The sequence below is a fragment of the Lygodium microphyllum genome, chromosome 21, assembly GCF_053477565.2.
Source record: "Lygodium microphyllum isolate KBCC chromosome 21, Lygodium_microphyllum_v1.1.10, whole genome shotgun sequence".
In the NCBI taxonomy this organism is placed as follows: domain Eukaryota; kingdom Viridiplantae; phylum Streptophyta; class Polypodiopsida; order Schizaeales; family Lygodiaceae; genus Lygodium; species Lygodium microphyllum.
Window position 1 is genome coordinate 41,445,201 of NC_141155.1, and position 21,276 is coordinate 41,466,476.

The following is a 21,276-nucleotide window of genomic DNA, read 5'->3' on the forward strand; positions in this document are numbered from 1 at the left end:
AAGGGAATACCCAAACATAATGGTGTCTAGCACCTTATAGCATATACATAGGAAGCACCCATTGGCTGACTGTCACGGCCCCACTATAGCTCTCATACACCTCAAGGATTGGCCCCAAGATGCACCATTCAAACATATAACACGTATGACACATAGTCCTCTCTTTATAAAAATCATTCCACGAGATGATGAAGTATAATCTTCACTAAATTAATGCCCAAAGAGATGAAATGTACTAGACCTATAGGTTGGGACCTCTCACACTCTCAATGTGGGTCATTGTTTAGGAAACTAATTGCTATGCATCCATGATTTATTTTTCTGATACCATGTATATGGAATGCAATGCAAATGTTAATGCCCATGAGTACACAAACAATTCATTAATTTTTTTGATACCATTTAAAATAAACACGTCCTATATGTAAAATACATGATAAAAATAAGATTTTTAGCATATATTCAACGCTCAAGAACCCTCCCCTCCCTATCGTTTAATGTTACATTGCAGTGGTAGGTGTAGAGAATGTTTTCATGTTATCTTCTTGTACGAAAAGCAATAAATCATGCACTATAACATGGAAATGGGACTAAGCTGAGGCTAAACCTCATGCCTTAGACCCACCATATATCCACAAACACATTTATCAATTTTTGTACATTTTTGGTGCATAAATTTTTTTTCTATTTATTAATTAAAAATTACTATTATTTTTCAATTTTCTAATTCAACTTTATTATATTATTGAGATTCACCAGTATCCTTCATTTCACCCCATAAGAACATGATTTTCCCACTCAAAATGAAAAAAACCCTTATTTTTTCACTTAAATACCACATTTCAGCTTTAAATGATTAATAACGACTGCATTCAACAACCAGTTCTACATATTATCACTTGTAACCCTCAAAGACATGTCAAACTTGTTTGAACACAATTAACACAAGAAATTTTCATTCCATTGACATATTGTTGAATGAAAAGACAAAATGTTGCTTGAGTATGATTAGTGCATAAATCTTTTCAATTGTAGCTAAATACTAAACACATTGGCTAAGAAAGGTGGTCCCAATTAGTGCACATACTCACTTATCACAAAAGCTTGGGGAGGGAAGTACATGGACTCCTAATTTGACAAGAAAACACACTTAGGCAAGAGCTCAAAAAGAAACATGAGAGGAGAAAAAAAAATGTAGTTATGCCTAGCAAGCACACAAGAAACATGGGAGGAGAAAAACAAAATGCGACTTTACCTCGCAAGCAAACAAGAAACGCAAGAATTCCATATGTGAAAGGGTATGATGAAATAATAAATCACATTAAAGTCAATGCATAGGAAAAAAGGGAAAATTTATGTTACTAACAATAGTCAAAGGAAGACGAATCGAACTGAGAGCTTTTGGGAGATGAAAATAAGTAGTGATTGTACCAAGCAATAGATTTCAAAAAGGAATCACTAGGATCCAACAAGGGAAACCCACACCCAAATAAGGAAAAGGGATAGACCATGGAACTCAAAGAGGCCATGCTCACTATCAAGGCAACTAGGCCATCCAGGAACACTCGCTCACAACATTCAAATTGCACTCACTTTGAATAGAATGCAACACCCTTGAAAGACCAATAGAAAGGTGAATTGACTCAGTGACCCTAACATTAAAAGGTTCATATAGATTTTACATACCATATGCACTTCATTTGGACCATAAAAGGTAAAAAACAAGCAAATTTTTTTCATAAAATGGACATATCGCTGAATTGCGCATTGCGGGTCACGGAAATTGAATGTGTGGATAGTCATCTGACCCACCATTGATCTCTACATAGCATTGGACATCACTTCTCAGTGTCCTCTTAATCTTGCATCAATCTAATGCATGCAAGACAAGCATTCTTCATCCAGTTATTCTCTTTCTATTTCCCACATGAATGGAGAGTAAAAAATTAGAGGGATAGGCTTGTGTGATCAGAGTACTGGGTTGTTTTTAGGTCCCAACTCTCCCTCGATCAAGATTTTGAGACCCCTCCCCCCCAATATAATTGTTAATTTTGTTGGGCCAAAGGTCATGCCCATTCCAATCTTACGCTTATTTTGACCCCCCCAAAGTCTGGCCTCCAGTTCCTTCCGTGTCTGTGTTAGATATGCTCAATTCCCCATCCTCATAAGGTGCTACCAATGATCCATGGTGCTCAAAGTTGTAAGATCCCCATTATGAGGAGAAGCCATATGTGAGCCCAGATATTGGTTGAGTTCTAACTTTTATGCTAGATGAGGTCTATGTGATCGGATGGCAAAAAGGTGACCATTGTGGGTCTAATCTTTAGGTTTGACAGAGTAATTAAGCTTGTAGCAACTTGAGGCACATTGCATTAAGTTGTGGGGTAAGGGAATTAAAAGGGGCCCCTATTTTGGGGTTTGGGAGCTGCAAAAGCGGCCCCCTTGGCGGGGGTCCAGGAGCAACGCCTCTGGTCCGACAGAATATTCCCTAATGGAGGCTCATATGGTAGGTTGGTCATGCCGATCTAATTGCCTTCGCATGCTATAAAAGCTAAACCCCTTCACAACCATCTATCATCTATCTTTCACCTAGTCCAGAGTTGTTCCAGAGCTAGCCTTAAGCTCTTCACTTATCTTCTGTGCAAGATTGCCATTTAAGCTTCACAGTGGAAGTGCACGAGTGGACAAAGCCATCTTTGTATTAGTTGTTTGGAGCTAAAGAAAAATGTTAAATTATCCTCTTATTTGTTGTGTACTCTCTATCTCTTTCTCAAAATCTGTTCGTTGGGCTGTGTAATTTTTATATAGTATCAGAGCCTAGGGGGCCCTAGGGATCGAAGAGTGTGCAAGAGGCAAAGGCTTCAATAGCAAAGAGGAACTATGTCAACTTTTGGAAGAAGTTCCGGTGCATCAGGAAGCGGTATATGAGGTGGTGTTGATGTACCGACTATTCAAACACTGAGGATTTGTTCACCAACCTTTAGCGAAGGCAAGTTAGATGGTACAAACTACAACTTTTGGAAGTTCAAAATTACAACTATCCTTGATTCTTATGAGCTTTTGGAGATTGTGCTGGGGACTAACGCAAAACCACACCCTACCCCTGACCTGCCAAATTTTAGTGTGATGATTCCTCTGAATGCAGATGCATTGTGTGCCTTAGTTACAAGGTCTTTTGATAGTGTTTTGACTTTGATTCAACATACAACCAAAGCATCAAAGGCTTGGAATGTACTAAGGATTTTGTATGAAATGCGAAACTAAATAAGGATTCAAAACTTGGAGAATCAACTAGCAGCGGAGAAGTTTGCTGAAGGAGAGATGACTGAAGCATTCATCACTCGGATTAAGAATCTGCACAACCAGATGGTTGGTGTTGGGATGTAAAAGACTAACGAGGAGCTAGCGCGGAGGTGTCTTTGGATTTGTCCACAAAAGTTTGATGGACTGGTAACTACCCTTAATACTCATGCGAGACCTCAAGCTTTGAGTTTTGAGGAGTTTTGTGCATTATTGCTGGAGGAGGAGTTGAGGTTGAAAGCTCGAGAAGGAAGCAACAATGGAGATGCAACATTCTCTACCAATGCAAAAGGCAAAGGTGGTTTCTCCACAAAAGAATAGTGGGGCCTCCCATCACATGACCAACAAGAAAGGTTTATACAATCCTATGCAGCCTCTACAAGAATCCATCACTGTGATGGTTGGAAATGATGAAAAATGCCCTACTATGGACACAGGTACTATTTCTTTTGTTTTTGCAAATGGTGAAGTAAAAAATCTTTCAAATGTGTTATACGTTCCTGAAATCAGGAGAAATTTGTTATCAATTATTGCCATAACTAATCTTGGTCATAAAGTGAGGTTCAAGAAGATAGGTGCAGAAATTCTCAACAATATTGGCAAAGTTGTTGGCAAAGGAGAAAGAAGGAACAACTTGTATGAGCGAAGTTCTCTTACAGCCACTGCTAGAGTGAGCACAAGTAAGCTTTGGCATGAAAGGTTTGGACACATCGGATTTGCAGTGTTGAAGGAGATGCACAAGCAAGGTATGGTTACTCACCTACCTGCAGGACTGAATTGAAGGAACCATGTGAAGCTTGTATGATAGGCAAGTAACAAAGAAAGGTATTTCCACATGAAAGCAAGAGGACATTTGCAAAAGCAAAGGGATCAAGAGTCAATTGACAACACCTCACACACCTTAGCAAAACATTGTTGTGGAATGCAAGAATCGCATCGTTGTGGAGATGGCAAGATGCACGCTAAAGGGCAAGGAATTGCCTAACCATTTTTGGGCTGAAGCTATTAATACTGTAATCTATATTCCAATTCAGAGCTACACAAAGGCTCTCAAGGGAAAAACACCTCATGAGGCTTACATTGGTAAGAAACCATCTAACTCACATTTCAGAATTTTTGGATATGAATGTTATGCACATGTTCCAGATGAGAAGGGAAACAAGTTAAAACCTAAAAGTAGAAAATGTATCTTCTTGGGTTATAGTGATGAGTAGAAGGCTTATAAATTATATGACCAAGAGGCAAAGAAGATCATCGTGAGCCGTGATGTGGTGTTCAAGGAGGAGCCGCACACAGTGAAGGAGGAGAAGGCAAGTTCTTCCACTTTATCATCAAGCAAAGAAGTAGTCCACTATGAACTTGTCTCGAGAGTTGTCCCTATCCTTATGGAGGAGGAAGCATCATCTTCAAATGATGAGGAAAAAGTTCACAAATCGGACATCGCTCCACTAGAAAAGCCATTTCTATGTTGGATGAAGCAGCTCTATGACCACAATAATCCTATGTCTACATCTGTTGAGGAGAAGGAAGACGGACCAAGGAGGTTTCAGAGAATAGAGGAGCAAAGGAGGGCTTTTGCTCACATAGTCAATATGGCCTTGATGGCTGAGATTATGAGAGAAGTAAAGGAGCCAACTAACTTAGAAAAAGCACTTGCTGATCCAACATGGAAGGCAACTATGCAAGCTGAGTATGACAGCATAATGAAGAATGACACTTGGGAGCTAGTGGATCAGCTAGCAAAGTAGAAGGTTATTGGCACCAAGTGGATTTGGAAGGTAACGTACAAGGTTGATAGTACCTTGGAAAAGTACAAAGCCAGACTGGTTGCCCAGGGAATTTCACATGTTAAAGGGTTTGATTTTCAAGAGTCATTTGCCCCAACTGCTAGAATGACCACTATTCGCACAGTAATTGCAGTGGCCACCCACAAGTAGTGGCCAGTTTACCAAATGGATGTTAAGTCAGCATTCTAAAATGGTGACCTCAAGAAGGAGATGTACGTGGCTCAGCCACCAGGGTTTGAGGCCTCCCATTCTAAGAACAAAGTGTGTAAGCTGAAGAAGGCATTGTATGGGCTGAAACAAGCCCCCAAAGCATGGTATTAGCAAATAGATAAGTTATTTTTAAGCTAAAACTCCAAAAGATGTGCCCTAGATGCTAACTTCTATGTTGACACGGATGGTGAAAAGTCTATAGTGATTGTCCTATATGTGGATGACCTTCTTATTACAAGTGACTATGAAGATATGATCAACCAAACTCGAAAGGCTTGAGTTCTGAGTTTGAAATGATAGACTTGGGCTTGCTGCACTATTGTTTGGGGATTGAAGTCTCAAGAAAGATCTTCATCTCTCAGAAGAAGTATGCATGGGAGATCTTGAAGGCATTTGGCATGACCGAGTGCAAGGAGATAGCTACACCTATGGAGGTGAATGCAAAGTTATCTATTGAGGATATATCAACACTAGCAGACATTGGGAGGTATAGGAGGTTGATCTACTTGTGGAACACTAGATCAGATGTCAGTTTTGTTGTTGGTGTTTTGAGTAGGTTCTCAAACAGACCTCATGAGAGTCATTGGAAAGCTGGGATGTGGGTGCTCAGATACTTTAAGGAAACTCTTGAGTATGGTATCACATATAGTTCCGGAACTTCTCTTGGGGGGAATTGTGACTCAGGTTGGGCAGGAGATAGTGATTCTAGGACTAGTTTCTAGTTATTGTTTCTCTTTGGGCTCAAGAATTTTCTCTTGGATTAGTAAGAAGCAGCCAACAATGGCATTGTCTTCTACCAAAGCAGAGTACAAGGCAGCTTGTTTTGCTACATGTGAAGCAGTATGGTTGAGAAGGATCCTATGTCATATGGGAGTGTAGAATGAAGAACCAACTGTGCTGAGATGTGACAATCAAAGTTGCATCACCATTGCCAAAAATCTAGTGTTTCATGCGCACACCAAACATATTGAGATCCAATATCACTATGTGCATGGTTTGATGGAGGATGGGATAGTGGAACTCGTCTACTATCCAATGGAGGAGAATGGCGGGGATATCTTCACCAAAGCACTTACGAATGATCTGCTTCAAGTTCATCTTCAAAGACTCGGCATTGGGCCAAGGAGATAGTTCACCTACCGGTGGACGTTAAGGGGGGGTGTTAGACATGCTCAAAACCCCACCCTCATAAGGTGCCACCAATGCTCCATGGTGCTCAAAGTTGTAAGGCCCCCATTATGAGGAGAAGCCATAGGTGAACTTGGATATTGGTTGAGTCCTAACTTGTATATCAGATGAGGTCTATGTGATCCGATGGCAAAAGGGGGATCATTGTGGGTCTAATCTTTGGGTTAGATGAAGTACTTAAGTTGGTAGCAACTCGAGGCACATAGCATTGAGTTGCGGGCGAAGGGAGCTAAAGCGGGCCCCTATTTTGGGGTCCAAGCCTTGGCTGGGGGGTCTCCCAAGGGGGCTAGCGGCCCCCCCTGGCGGGGGTCCAGGGGCAGCGCCGCTAGCCCAACGGTAAAGGGAATATTCCCTAACCGACTAGTGGAGGTTCAATGGTAGGTCAGCCATGCCGACCTAATCACCTTCACGGGCTATAGAAGCTAAACCCCTTCACAGCCATCTATCATTTATCTTTCACCCTATCAAATTTGTTCCAGCTAGCCTTAAGCTCTTCACTTATCTTTTGTCTAGATCATTATCTAAGATTCACAGTGGAAGCACACGGGTGGACAAAGTCATCTTTGTATTAATTGTTTGAAGCTAAATAATCTTTTAAATTCTCCTCTTATCTGTTGTGTACTCTGTATCTCTTTCTCACATTTTGTTCATTGCGCCGTGTAATTTTACAGTCTGGTATCCAATTCCTACTCTGGAAAATTTTTCATGTCCCTCTTGAAGTTAAGAATTGCTAGGAATATGTATTTCTTCAATCTGGCACTCGAAAAAATTATGAAAAATCTACAACCACTACAAAGGTCGATCTTTTGAAGCTATTTGAATTTCTGTCTTCCACGGCCACTTAAATTTCTTGGATCCACATCTTCTGCTTCTATTGAGCTTTAAATTCTGCCTTAAATTTGCATCATTTGGCACTTGTATGGCATTTCCCTAGTGTTTAAATTCTTATGTCAAAGAGAAAGAGCTCTAAGACTTAAATTAACGGTCTTGTTGTAAGTCTGATATTGAATCTCTAACTCATTTGTTTATGCATTGTAGGAAGTTCTCAATTTCCTTCTTTGGATTATTAAGCTCTTCCATCCCTATGAGTTCACTTGAAAAGAGATCTTGTTGGGGAAATCTGGACATACATTTAGGTCCATTTCCTATGGGCTACTCGGTTGTAGAGAAATGAAGCTATATTAGAGGTAAACTAGATGCATATTTTCATGCCCCAAAATCTAACTTTGTTTGGTAGGTTGATCATGCTGAAAGAGGAATCGTGACCCACTCTACCCAACACACCAGCCTCTTAAAGAGAAAAAAGATTCCTTAGGATCATTGTTCAAACTCAACACTACCAAGAAACCCCATCCAGCCCCCAAGTTTTTGTATAAAAATCACTCTAACCATACCTAAATAATGAACTCTTCCACTAGATGTGTCTTTGTTAGTCTATCTCCTCCATATGCACACCTACTACTAAGCACAACATTTCCATGTTAATTTGTTTCTAGCACTGGAAAATGCCATACTAAAGTCCCTATAATAATGAACATCATCATATGACTATTTCTCAAATCCTCCTTTGTACGTACTTTTCTTAATTTTTAATACAATATTTACAACCTATATTTTAAAAAAGACTACTTAAAAAACATATTCTCTTTAATTCTCAATGGATTGTTTTTACTAAATGCCTTAGAGTAGGTTCATATTCACCTGCACATGGATCATGTGCAAGTGCATCTCATAGATGTGGCATGAAATTATTGGATGTCTAAAAAGTGATGTGGTAGATGTAGCAAGACATGCTTCAAGAAAGCATGTGTGGCCTTGTTATGGTATGAATAATAATTGATCTTGGGCCATGTGGCCATAGTGCAACTATGTTTCCAAGTCGCCTATAATCAACAATTGATTAAGTCTTTTGATTAGAAGTTATAGAATAAATGGTTGACTATTATGAGCAAACACGAAAGGATACATGTTTTTGGAAGATTATGAGTCCACCTCATTGTGAACCCACCCTCAATATTCCATAGTCATGAGTCCACTTTGGACATGACTAAATATGTAATATATTGAATCCAAAAAAATATCAAGTGCATACATATTGCAAAATGTAAAATGCTATATCACTACCCTTAATGCATTGTTTCTATCCCTCTCTTTCACCTTACCTAGTTTATACATCAAAGACATTTAACTCTATCTACAACATTCTCCCATTTAATGGATAGCCTTTTCAAACTAAAAGATTAGCCTAATCCTAGCCTTCCAAATTTCCTAAAGTGCAAAGAGTCTAGCAATTTGTGTTTGTTAGGCCATGCATCCAACTCACATCTTCTAGAAATGCAAACCTCCATTAACTCTTGATCACTCTCCTAAATGGATAGCCCTACAAGTGACAATGAGAGTAAGTTGGATGATAAACTTCTAAGCCTTGAAGTAGGTTCTAAAGCTATTGAGGCAAGCATTTCCTACTCATTGAGTGTTGTTAATAGTAGTGTCTTGTTGGAGTTATGTCCGGTTGAAAATAAGTATTGAATAATAGTTTGAGTTGCGAAGGAGCCTAAATTCAAAGACTCCAGGTGTTGAAAGTAGTTTTAGTGGTATTGTGAGTCTTGCAATGACTTATTGTGATGTTCAAAACGATTTTGATAGTGTTGGGAGCCTTGGAGAGGCTTAGCTTGTTGTTGACAAAGATTGTGATGTTGAAATGAGTGGAAATTCTTCACCACATCTCATTGATAGTGTTGATGATTTTGATGAAAACCTGGACAACAAAGAGATAGTGGAAACCGCTTTGATTGATTTTGAGATCTCATTGATAGTCCTAGGGAAAAAGTGGAAGGAATCTTCTTACAATTATTTATTTTTAGTGAAGAGGACTAGAATTGGAGCTTTGAAAAACCTAAGATAGAAATGAATGAGACCATGAGAGATAGTGTACAGAAGGCACTAGAAAGAATTAAAGATTTTCAAGAAGAAAAGGCAAAGAAGAGGAAACAATACAAAAAACTCAACAAATTGAGGAAGATACCTTGGATAAGGATGTTAGAGAAGATGAAAGAAGTCAACTATCATAAGAAGAAATTGTTGGAGAATAAGGTATCAATTTTTTTTTGGAAGATAAAGAAGAATACATGGGGGAATTGTTAGAAAATGTGGAACTAATGGAAGATTTGTTTATTTTGATAGAAATAGAGCCCTAGAGAAATTAGATCATGGAAAAAAATAACCCCCATGAGAAACCATATTGATAGGGCACAAAATGTTTGAACGATCAAGGAGAATACAAAAGGATCTGAAAAGAGACTAGATGATTGATTAGTTATCTTTGTACAAAGAAAACTACTACAAATAAATGTTTATAGGCTATGGAGTGGACTAAATATGTGATTCTTTTTTTGGAAATTTCTAAAAACCCCTAACTTTATAGTAAATGGCTAGGTTTTGGAACTTTGTATAGAGGCATGGTTGTTGACCTTTTGCTTGGAAAATAAGTTACAACCTTGTTTTTCTTTGAATTTTCTTATACATGTAGCCTTTTATTGGATGCTAGAGGTCAAGGAAACACAAGGAGGAGGCATGTTTTCTTGAACCATAATCTCTTTCATAACACAAGGAAAAGAAGGATGTGAGTGCTTTGCTCAGATTTGTTTTGGGCATTATACTAGGTCTTATTATAACCTAAGCAATCAACAATTTCCATGCCATTGGGTTGATGCACTAAAGTAGTGCATTTCTTATGCACTAAAGTAGTGCATTTCTTATGCACTACATGGTGTGAGGCCCACTGAGGCTATACTTAATAACCCTTGTTGCACATGCACATCAGGGTACACTATCAATAGGCACTCACTTCCTTGGCACATCCCTTTGGGATATTTGCCACTAGTCATGAATTATGAATGGAGTGAGATAGGGGTTGATGAATTGAGGAATGTGTAAGGTCTCCATCAATTGAGAGAAGGATTTTAAAGTGGACTTAAACCAGAATCATGAGTTGGTGTTAGTGTGGGGTGGAGTGGAATTTTATCTTTCAAAGAGAGATGAGGGTTGGAAGAGTAAGTGACCTAAATTATAATCAAGGAACCCATGTTTGGATGAATGCATTAGGCAAAAATCACAATGTAGAGAAAAAAAAATTCAATGCGTTCATATATTCTTGTGTAAACATTGAGTGCTTTATTGACATGCCTTAATCTATATTACATCTCTACATTGCAACATCAAATGCATGAGCACAAAAAGTCCATAAATTGCATAAGTATTTTCATTCCTAGAGTGCATAGAGGGTTGTGTAGGATCCCTAGTAGTGGGTCCTAGTGCAAGGACCATGCCTTCTTCTTTCAATAATATGACATTGAGAGCTTTGAGAGGGGATCAAGGTGAGAATAGGACCCATATTCAACAATGAGAGGTGAGGAGAGAAAATTTATACGTGTATGTAAGGCCTCACATGTCTTGAAGGAGTGAGTGTTTTATATATGTATAGGTCCGTGCAAGTGTGCTTCTGTGTTGTAAAAGGCCTAATGTGTGTGTGTGTGTGTGTGTGTGTGTGTGTGTGTGTGTGTGTGTGTGTGTGTGTGTGTGTGTGTGTGTGTGTGTGTGTGTGTGCGTGCGTGCGTGCGTGCGTGCGTGCGTGCGCGTGCGTGCGTGCGTGCGTGTGCGTGGGCATGCGCGTGGCCGTGCACATGGGTGTGCGCGTGTGTGTGCGCATGCGTGAGTGCGTGTGTGAGTGTGCGTGCAGGCACAAATATATTTGCATGTGCATGTGCACGATTATACTTCTACATCTATCCCTAGTAGTGGGTCCTAGTGTAAGGACCATGCCTTCTTCTTTCAATAATATGACATTGAGAGCTTTGAGAGGGGATCAAGGTGAGAATAGGACCCATATTCAACAATGAGAGGTGAGGAGAGAAAATTTATACTTGTATGTAAGGCCTCACATGTCTTGAAGGAGTGAGTGTTTTATATATGTATAGGTCCGTGCAAGTGTGCTTCTATGTTGTAAAAGGCCTAATGTGTGTGTGTGTGTGTGTGTGTGTGTGTGTGTGTGTGTGTGTGTGTGTGTGTGTGTGTGTGTGTGTGTGTGTGTGTGTGTGTGTGTGTGTGTGTGTGTGTGTGTGTGTGTGTGTGTGTGTGTGTGTGTGTGTGTGTGTGTGTGTGTGTGTGTGTGTGTGTGCACATGCACGTGCATGTGTGTGTGTGCATGTGCATGTGTGTGTAGGCACATATATATTTGCATGTGCATGTGCACGATTATAATTCTACATCTATTCAAATATGCGTGTTTTTGGGAATGTGTGCTCAAAGATGTGCGTTCATCTATTCTTATGAATATCTACTAGTGTGTGTGTGTGCTCAAAGATGTGTGTTAATGTATACTAGTGCATGTGCCTATTTATGTCCTTGATCATGTATGCATGGATTTCTGCATATGAATAATTGTGCATGTAGCAAATCACATAGAGATGTAGGCTTAAGAAGTTAGTAGTAAAAAAAGATGGAAGGGGGACATCGAATGTAAAAACTTGGTGAGTAGTGAGATACAAATATCAAGCTCAATAGCAATCAATGGAATAATGATAACATTTCTAGTACAATGACAAAAGTAGTTTGAAAAAACACCTTTTACTTTGACAAAAGTGTTTTTCTAGATACAAAGGTGCTTTTCTAGTTACGAAAGCACTTTTATAGATACGAAAGTAACTTTAGTACTAATAACATGATCAATTATCTAACATAGCTATGAATGCCCGAACCCAAAGACAAGATTAAGATTGTGCTTATCAATGCACTTAAGAAAATCTTTCCAATCTAAAGAACTAACTTATATGAAGTTCCTTTAGGCAAGCATGCATAAGCAAGATTAGATTTCTCAAGTTAAGTTAGCGAAACAAAGAGTAGATCAATAGAACATAGGTACAAAACTCCTATTTGGATTATCAAATAGCCTAAATCTACCTGTGTGAGGTAATATCTCCAATAACAATAAGATTATGAGGTCATGAAATAGGTACATTTGAATGGTTTATTGCATTGATAAAAAGACTAGTTTACATGCTAGTTGAAATTGACTTTGATACTTCAATATTCCCCTTCAAACATCTTCATATCCTACCTTAATAGCTAGTGAAGACCCGAATATTTATCAATCATTCCCCCTTAAATGTAAAGGTCTATCTTTGACTCCAATATTGAGTCTATGCTACTTGAAAATTTCTCTTGCAAGTATATGGAGAAATTTTGTGAAAAACTCCTTATGGTTGGTCATGTGGCCACTTGCATCACTATCAATCCACCATGGATTGATACATGCACCATGTTGGTCATCAATGAGAGAATTTTTGTGACTGTAGCTACACTCTCCCATACATTATATTTACATAAAGTTTTTGCATGAAAAATCACATTTGGAGTCGAACCTTCATTTGCTAAGAAGGCATCTTTATGGTCATCAATTTTGATGTTCACATAGTGGCCTTGTCTGCCACTTCTTTTATCTCTTCCAGAAGAGTATTTTCCTTGGCTTTTCCTTTGCTTCTTGTGATATTCAAAAGAAAAATTCCATATAGACCACAAAAATGGCATTGTACTTTTGATCCTTTTTATCGTAATTGCTTAATGAGACTTCTTGGTTGTTGTTTGCTTATAGGGAGGGTGTACATCTTCCCCCTCTACGTGAGCCTCTTTCAATTCCTCTTTCTCTTGGGGGGTTAAGGAAGTTCCTTCATCAAACTTCTTCTCTTGCAGCTACTTCCTCTTCTTCTTGCCTTTTCATTGGCAATTCTATACCCTTTAGCAAGTAGAGGAGGTGGGTTGAATACCTCCCATTGGTAGGATATGCTTACAATGGTTCATTCTAACAAAGTATCAAGGTGGCTCTATTCCAAGCATTATTTAGATAGGAGTGCTTATCTCCCTTGAATTTCTCTAATCCTACCATAAAGGTAGAAGCCTCTAAAAGTATGCTAGATGAGATGCAAGAGCAAGTCAATACAATTCTGACAAGATATAAAAGTAGCACATGATAATAGAAGGCCTACATAGACCCAAAGAGAACTGAATGAATCTTTGAGAAAAGTGGTATGGTCTTCCTAAGGGTTTGACCTAAGAAGAGTTTCTTATCTCTTAGAAATTTGAAAAAACTTAGTCCCAAATATTGTGGGCCTTACAAAGTAATAAAATGCCTTGAAATACATGCATATAATCTAGTCTTACCTCCTCATATAAAGATCCACAATGTATTCCATATAAGCTTGTTGTAATCCTATGTTCCTAATCCTAAGCATATATTCAATGATGCATAAGTTATATTACTAACCCAAGGGATCCTTGAGAAAATTTTTTGACTCATTAATAAATTACCAAATTTATTGTTGATTTTCAAAATTATTGTAAGCTATTCCAAAATTTTACATAAATTGCAAATATATTGCAAATTTTTTCTTAATTTCTGATAAATTTTAAGTAATTTTTAATATTTTTAAATTATATATATATATATATATATATGTATGTATGTATGTATGTATTAAAAAAAACTTTAGCCTTGTGCTTAAAGGTAATCGGGGGCTCCTTCAAGAATTTGCCCAACATTGGGGCTCCTTGCCCACCCCCTCCCCTCTCCTCCGCCCCCTGCCCTGCAAGAATATTGGCTTTGTAGCTATACCATGGCGTTAGAGCCAAAAATACCTATATAGGGAGTAGTAGTGACTATGAGCTCTACTTGGTTTCCACTCTACATGTAAATCCCTATACTCAGTGGTGAACCTCACATGTATGGTGTCACGAGGGTGTAGACTTGAGATGTGTCTCAATGTTGTATCTTTCTATGTCATGAATACAAATGATTCCTTATTGATATATCTTGTGTGTCTTTTAGCTATGCCATTTTTGTGCCTCATGACAGGTTATGACTTGAAGTCTCATGAAGGTCCATAACACTTGGTATCAAAGCAACTCTAGTGTATAGCATACTAGCTTGAGAGGAGAGCAGGCTCATGGATGCAAACATGGTCCTACCATACAACATGACACAAAACGACATGATTCCCCATGTCACGATGCCCTCCGAGAGTATTACCTACTGAAAATTGGGAGAAGACATGATGTGCCAACGAAGTTGAGAAGGAGTTGTGGTGTAATAAGGATGAACGACATACCATTCAAAAATGACTTGAAGAAGGCTGAAGCTATGGAAGGACACTTTCTTTGAAGAGGAAGACGAGCTATGTCACTAGCTCAAAATCACATACAAGAAGAAGGACATGTGACTCAAATTGATCGAGTAAAGAAAGAAGACCATCAAAGCATTGGAGAAGACCTACAAAGGGACATATATGCTACCCAATCTCAAAGAGAAGGATGAAGAGTTAGATGAAGGCCTAGAGGAGGTTGACAGCCGGTTGATCATGTTGTGAGAGAGAGCTAGGCTGTGGCAAGTGAAGGTGGCCCAAGATCTTGACACAGAATTGCAAGAAGAAATCAACTTGAGGTGGAATTGGGAGACTACCTCTAGATTTGAAGAAGCCAAAAAGCAGGCTCAACCAAACTACAACAGATAAAAGAGAGAAAGAGTCCAAGAGCTAAAGAATGGAGTGAAACCAACCAAAGAAGAATCAAGAAGCCAAGAAAAGAATAAATAGGTGAAAGAAGAAGAAGAGTTATGGCTAGATGAAGATGAAAATGAAAATAAGGGAGAGGACGAGCTTAGTCTAGATCTCAAAACACCTTGTCCCCCAATAAGAAGAATTTGACTACTACTACCACCTTGACTACTATCTTGAAGCCAAGAAGTCTACCCTGAAGACCAATACCTCTACATTGAATACCCTCTTGAAGGAGATAGATACTACTACCCTGAAGATTTTTCCATCAACTACTGCCCAAAAGGAGATTGCCTCTACATTTACTACCCTTATCCCAAAGAATGCAAACCTGAAGGAAGCCAAAAAGAGGAAGAAATGATAGAGTATTATGTGAAGGGAGAAGGATGGAGAATGGATATGTGTTCAAAGGTAGAAAAAATTATGATTGAGTTAAGATACAAAAAAGAAGATGAAGATAGGTGGATTTGTCTTAGAAGGATGAACCCTTGCACCCATAGGTTTTAGGCGAGTTGAAAGAAGAGCCCGTGCTTGAAGAAATGGAGTTTTAGAAAGTGGAGAATGAGCTTGATCCTGATCTTGGAACACCTCCACCCATTGAGATGAGGGTGAGGCTGGTTGGTGCCCTCCTTTAAGTCACGGGATGCCTTTGATGAAGAGGTTAATGAAGAAGTAGATGAGGAGATAGACTTAGAAGATGGGAATGGAAGGGTGAAAGCACCTTGGGCAAGGCATCTCCTACATGGAGCCAATACTTCTACTTTAGATGATGAGATAGGTAAAGGATAAGAAAAGCCACCAAAGTTAAGATGAGAGATGAGAATGAAGATGCCTCCAAAACCCCCCAAACTAAACTCATGCTGAGGATGAAGCAAAACAGAATTTCAGTCCCACACCACATCCTATCCTAGGCAACTTGGATCAAAGTAGGAACCAAGTGCACTTCAGCAAGGAGTCATTGGTTACGCCTTGAGGCCAAAGAGGCAAACCCTTATGAGCTTGGATAGAATGAGTCAAAGGAAAAAGCCTCAAAGAAGGGAGAGCATGAGGGAGTGCTTGCAATATGGTTCGATCAAGCTAAACTAGTGCCATGGAAGGAAATCTTACTATTTGAGCCTTGGAGAACTCTCAAACTCAGTCTTAAGGTGAATGTAATTGGACTATGTAACCCATTGGTACTATACTCAATGTTGGTAAAGATTGAGATCTCGACATTCAGGTCATAAGCAATGCAAGGAGTTGTCATCCCAAACCTATGGATCCATGACACACCTAGTACTCCAACTCTAGGCGGTACCCTAAGAACTTCAAGGATACCTAACGACTTAGTCCATTCCCCCCAAGAAATTTAACTCCAAATGAGACTAAGAAGAGCCAAAGAGAAGGGAACCAACCAATTTGTCCAAGTTCAAGGAAAGCAAGAAAGATCTAGTAAAGAGGCCAAGAAAAATAGTCCAAGTTCTTGACTTGGAGATGAGGACAAAGCATCTTGGTAAATGCACCAAGAGACCCAAGTCTCTAAAGTCCAAGGCAAAGATAAGAAGTAAGGGAGGCATTGCACAAGGAGAAACTCAATAGACTACCTCCTTCAAGGCATGGTACAACATGGTACCACCCGAGCCGCTATGCCTTGACCCCAACAGTGTGACAACTTGGGATCGTACCTACAAAACTTGGCATGCAAAGCCATAAGCACCAAGCCACATAAACTTAGACTAGGAAGCCTCCACTTCTCAAATGTAATTGATTCGATAGTATACTAGAATGAAAAAAAATAAAAGACCTAAGTTTACATGGGTAGAATGTGGCTAGCTTGATAGAAAAGTTGTGTTAAGACCCCCAAGTTGTAGTGTGGTAGACACTGACCATCTTGATAGAAATGACTACATTAAGACCCTGCTAATGAGTCAAGTCCTACACCAAAAAACAGTGAATAGCTTGATAGAATGAGATATGTTAAGACCCCAGAATGAGTCAAGAAAGACACCCTTAGATTGCTGAGGACACCAACCCATTAAGCGAGGGTGAGTGTAAGGGTATGGGCTTTGTAGCTATGCCATGACCTTGGAGTTAGAAACCTATATAGAGAGTAGTAGTGACTTTGAGATCTACTCAGTTTCCACTCTACATGTGATTTCTTATACTCAATGGTGAACCCTCACATGTGCCGCGTCATAAGGGTATAGTCCTAAGATGTGCCTCAATATTGTATCTTTCTATATCATGAATATAAAGAATTTATTATTCATATATCTTGTGTGCCTTTCCACTATGCCATTTCTTTGTCTCATGATAGGTTATGACTTGAGGTCCCATCATTGAAGGTCCATAACACCCTCCCCCCTTCCCCCTCAACCCCCCTCCTTCCCACACTCCTTGTGTGTGTGTGTGTGTGTGTGTATGTGTGTGTATAAACCTTAGAAAATACTAATCAACCCCTTTTCCCCTTTTTGCAGTTTTCTAAAGGGAAAAAATAATTTTTAAAACTTTACATTAAATTGATTAATATTTTTCCTTCATCTAAGCTTGAATAAAAAACAAAAATCCATCCTTATGTAATAAAATAAAATGAGTTTTTTATTGTTAAATCCTCATAAAAAATAAAATCCCCCTCGACCCCTACCCCCTACTATAAGGGTAAGGGCTTTGTAGGTATACCACGAGGATCCCTATGGATACACCTATCTAGGGAGTAATAGTTGCTCAAGCTCTACTTAGGTTGTGCTTCTATATGTGATTCCCTAGGCTCAATGGTGAACCCTCATAGTCTAGCATCACAAGGTTCTAGTCCTCAAATGTGTCTTAATGTTGTATCTTTTGATATCATAATTACAAGGATTTTCTATTGATATATCATGTGCCTTTCCACTGTGTCATTTATATGCCTTATAATAGGTCATTAGAAGTATTGTGAAGGTCTATAACACTTGGTATTAGAGCAACTCTAACGTGGAGTAAACTAGCTCAATAGGGGAGCACACTTACAGACATAGAGAACATCCTAGCACAATGTAATGTGATAACCTCAACACGACATGACACAATGTGATATGACATTGTGCGATGCTCCCCTGGATGTGACACCTACGGAAAATTGAAAGTGAACCTAATGTGCCAACAAAGTTGAGGGAGATGTGGCATGATAGGGATGTGTAGCATATCATTCAAATGATGACATGGAGAGACTATGGAAGGATATTTTTTCTAAACAAGAGGATAAGCTGTGTCAATGGCTCAAGACCACATACAAGAAGGAGGAGCTATGGCTCAAATAGATCAAGCGCACATGGAAGACAATCAAGGAGGTGGAGAAGACTCATAAAGGAACATAGGTGTTGTGCAATCTGAAAGAGAAGGTTGAAGAGCTAGAGGAGGATCCAGATGAGGTGACTACCACTTGAGTGAAAGAGCCAATTTGTGGCAAGTTAAGATGGCACAAGACCTCGACATGAATTTTCAAGGAGAAATCATGCTAATGTGGGACTAGGAGACTACCTCTAAATCTAAAGAGGTCAAAGAGTGGATTGAACCATACTTGAAGCAGATGAAAATTGAAAGATTCCAAGAGTTGAAGAATGAAATAAAGCCTGCCAAAGAAGAGCAAAAAATCCAAGAGAATCCAAAAGAGAGTGAAGAGAAGAAACATATGATAGTGGACAAAGAGTCTTTATTAGATGACAAAGAGGAAGAAGAATACTAGCAGCCAGCAAACAATTGCTACTACCTTGAAGACTACTATCGAGGAGTAGAAGTGCTAGAACGAGACTACCCTAAAGAATAGCCCAATGAATACTAACCACAAGTTGGATGTTACTACCTTGAAGATTTTCACATTGACTATTACCTAGAAGAAGAATACCTCTACAATGACTATCCCCCCAAAGGAGAATGCTACCTTGAAGACTACCTAGTACAATGCCAACCGGAAGAAGTCCAAGTAGGAGTAGAAGAGATAGAGTATTATGTGAAGGGAGAAGGACAAAGAATAGATGTAAGTTCAAAGATATAAAACATTATAAAGGAGTTAGGATACAATAAAGAAGATGAAGATAGGTGGACATATGAGAAGGATGATCCCTTGCACCCACATGTTGCGACCTAATTAGAGGATGAACCAATCTTAGAAGAGATAAACTTTGAGAAGGGGGAGGAGATACCCAATACCAATCAAGAAACACCTCCAACCGTTGAGATTGAGGGTGAGTCTAGGATGGTGTCCTCCTTTAAGGCACAAGATGCCTTTGAAAAAGATGACGATGAGAATGTAGATGAGGAGATAGACTTAGCAAATGAGAATGGAAAGGGTGAAAGCACCTTGGGCAAGGTATTTGCTACATGGACCCCACACTTCAACTTTAGATATGGAGTTAGGCAAATAAGAAGAAAAGAGAGAAGAGTTAGAAGAAGACGAAGAGAAGGGAGAGCCTTGGACCCCATTGATCCTAACAACCCCAACCCCAATGAGCCAATGATGATAGGCTAGAAAGAAAGTTGAAGGAGAGAATCATGAGAATATGAAAAGAGATAGGAAAAGATGAATGTAAGAGAGAAGAAAAAAAGACTTGCTAGATGGAGCTAGAGAAAAGATCGAAGAAAAGATAAGATAAGATAATAGATAGAGGAAAATATAGAATTAGTGAAGAAGAAAATGAGTGAGAAAGATAACATGAAGGGAGTGAGCCCTTAAGTGGAAGCACAGGAGCGGAAGCAAGAGCTATGGTGGAAGGGGAAAGAGTGAGAAATATAGACATAAGATGTGGGAACTTCAATAGTCACAATGTGTGATTGGCCTTCTCTTTATTCAAATATCATTGAAAAAATAAAGAATAAAGTGATAGTGATGGGCACTTTCCACCTGCAATATACAAGTGTGTCAGTAATTAATACACAGTACTGTCAATGTAACTAATATACGTGTAGCTAAGCATAGGTGCCTTCATCCCTCTAAACCTCTAACTTAAAGGTGAATGTGCCCCTAGTGAGGAGAGAATAAGAAAAAAGGTGACAAAGTACAAATGTACATAACTATAACATGATAAGAAAAGACGTCATCTCATCCAACACCCATCAACTTCTTAAGGAAGGCAAAATGCTCTATTGAGAGACTTTTAGTGAGTAGATCTGCATGATTTTGGTCAGTTGAGATCTTGATAAGCTCAATGGACTTGTCCTCAATGACCACTTGAATAAAGTGGTATCACATCTCAATATGTTTTGTCTTCACATGGAAGATTAGATTCTTGGCCATTGAATAGCACTTATAGAATTTAAATACAGTATAGGGATCACATCAGTAATGCCAAGGTATACCACTAGATGGCCAAGCTAGAGAGCCTCCTTGCAAGCCTTAGTAGCTACAATATACTCTACCTTTTTAGTAGATAGGGCCATGCATTTCTGCACCCTGGACATCTAAGAAATAGCACCTTGGCAAAGGTGAAGACATAGCCAAAGATGGCTGTCTATATGTCTTGTATAATCAAAGTTAATGTATCCCATGACTTTTCTATCTTGGCCACCATATCAGATGCACATAGCTTTCATCCCCTTTAGGTACCTCATCATACCTTTGATGGAATCCCAATATAGTCGGCCAAGTGTAGGCATATAGCATACCACAATTCCCACTGCAAATGTTATGTCAAGGCATCCACTTGCTTGGCAAAGCACGCTTTCCACTAGGAAAAGGAACCAAATCCCACGTATGATTTTTCTATAGTGAGTTATACTCTGATTACATGGCCCTCTTCCAAGAGTGACTATCACCTCTGTATATGGCCTCATCATAAGTAAGAGGCTCGCCAGAATATGTTACCATAACATAACCCATAGAGGGCTCAAATGGCGCAAGTTGATAATCAAGAGTAGTACATGGGGACAGATAGATCAAGTCTATTGCAGTAATAACTACCTTAGTCCAAAAATGTTATGGTAAGCCCACCTCATTAAGTACTGCAAACTTGCTCCTGAATTGTCTTATTTATGTGCTCACCCATACCATTCTGGGATAGGGTATACGGGGGGACGGTCAATTGAATCTTAATACCCTTCTCATTACAAAACTATTCAAAGGCTTTAGAGACATACTCACCCCCATTATCTGACCTTAGGTATTTCAGCTTATATCTACATTGGTTCTCAACCAAAGTAAGCCAATGTTGAAATATAGCCAAGACTTTTGATTTTTG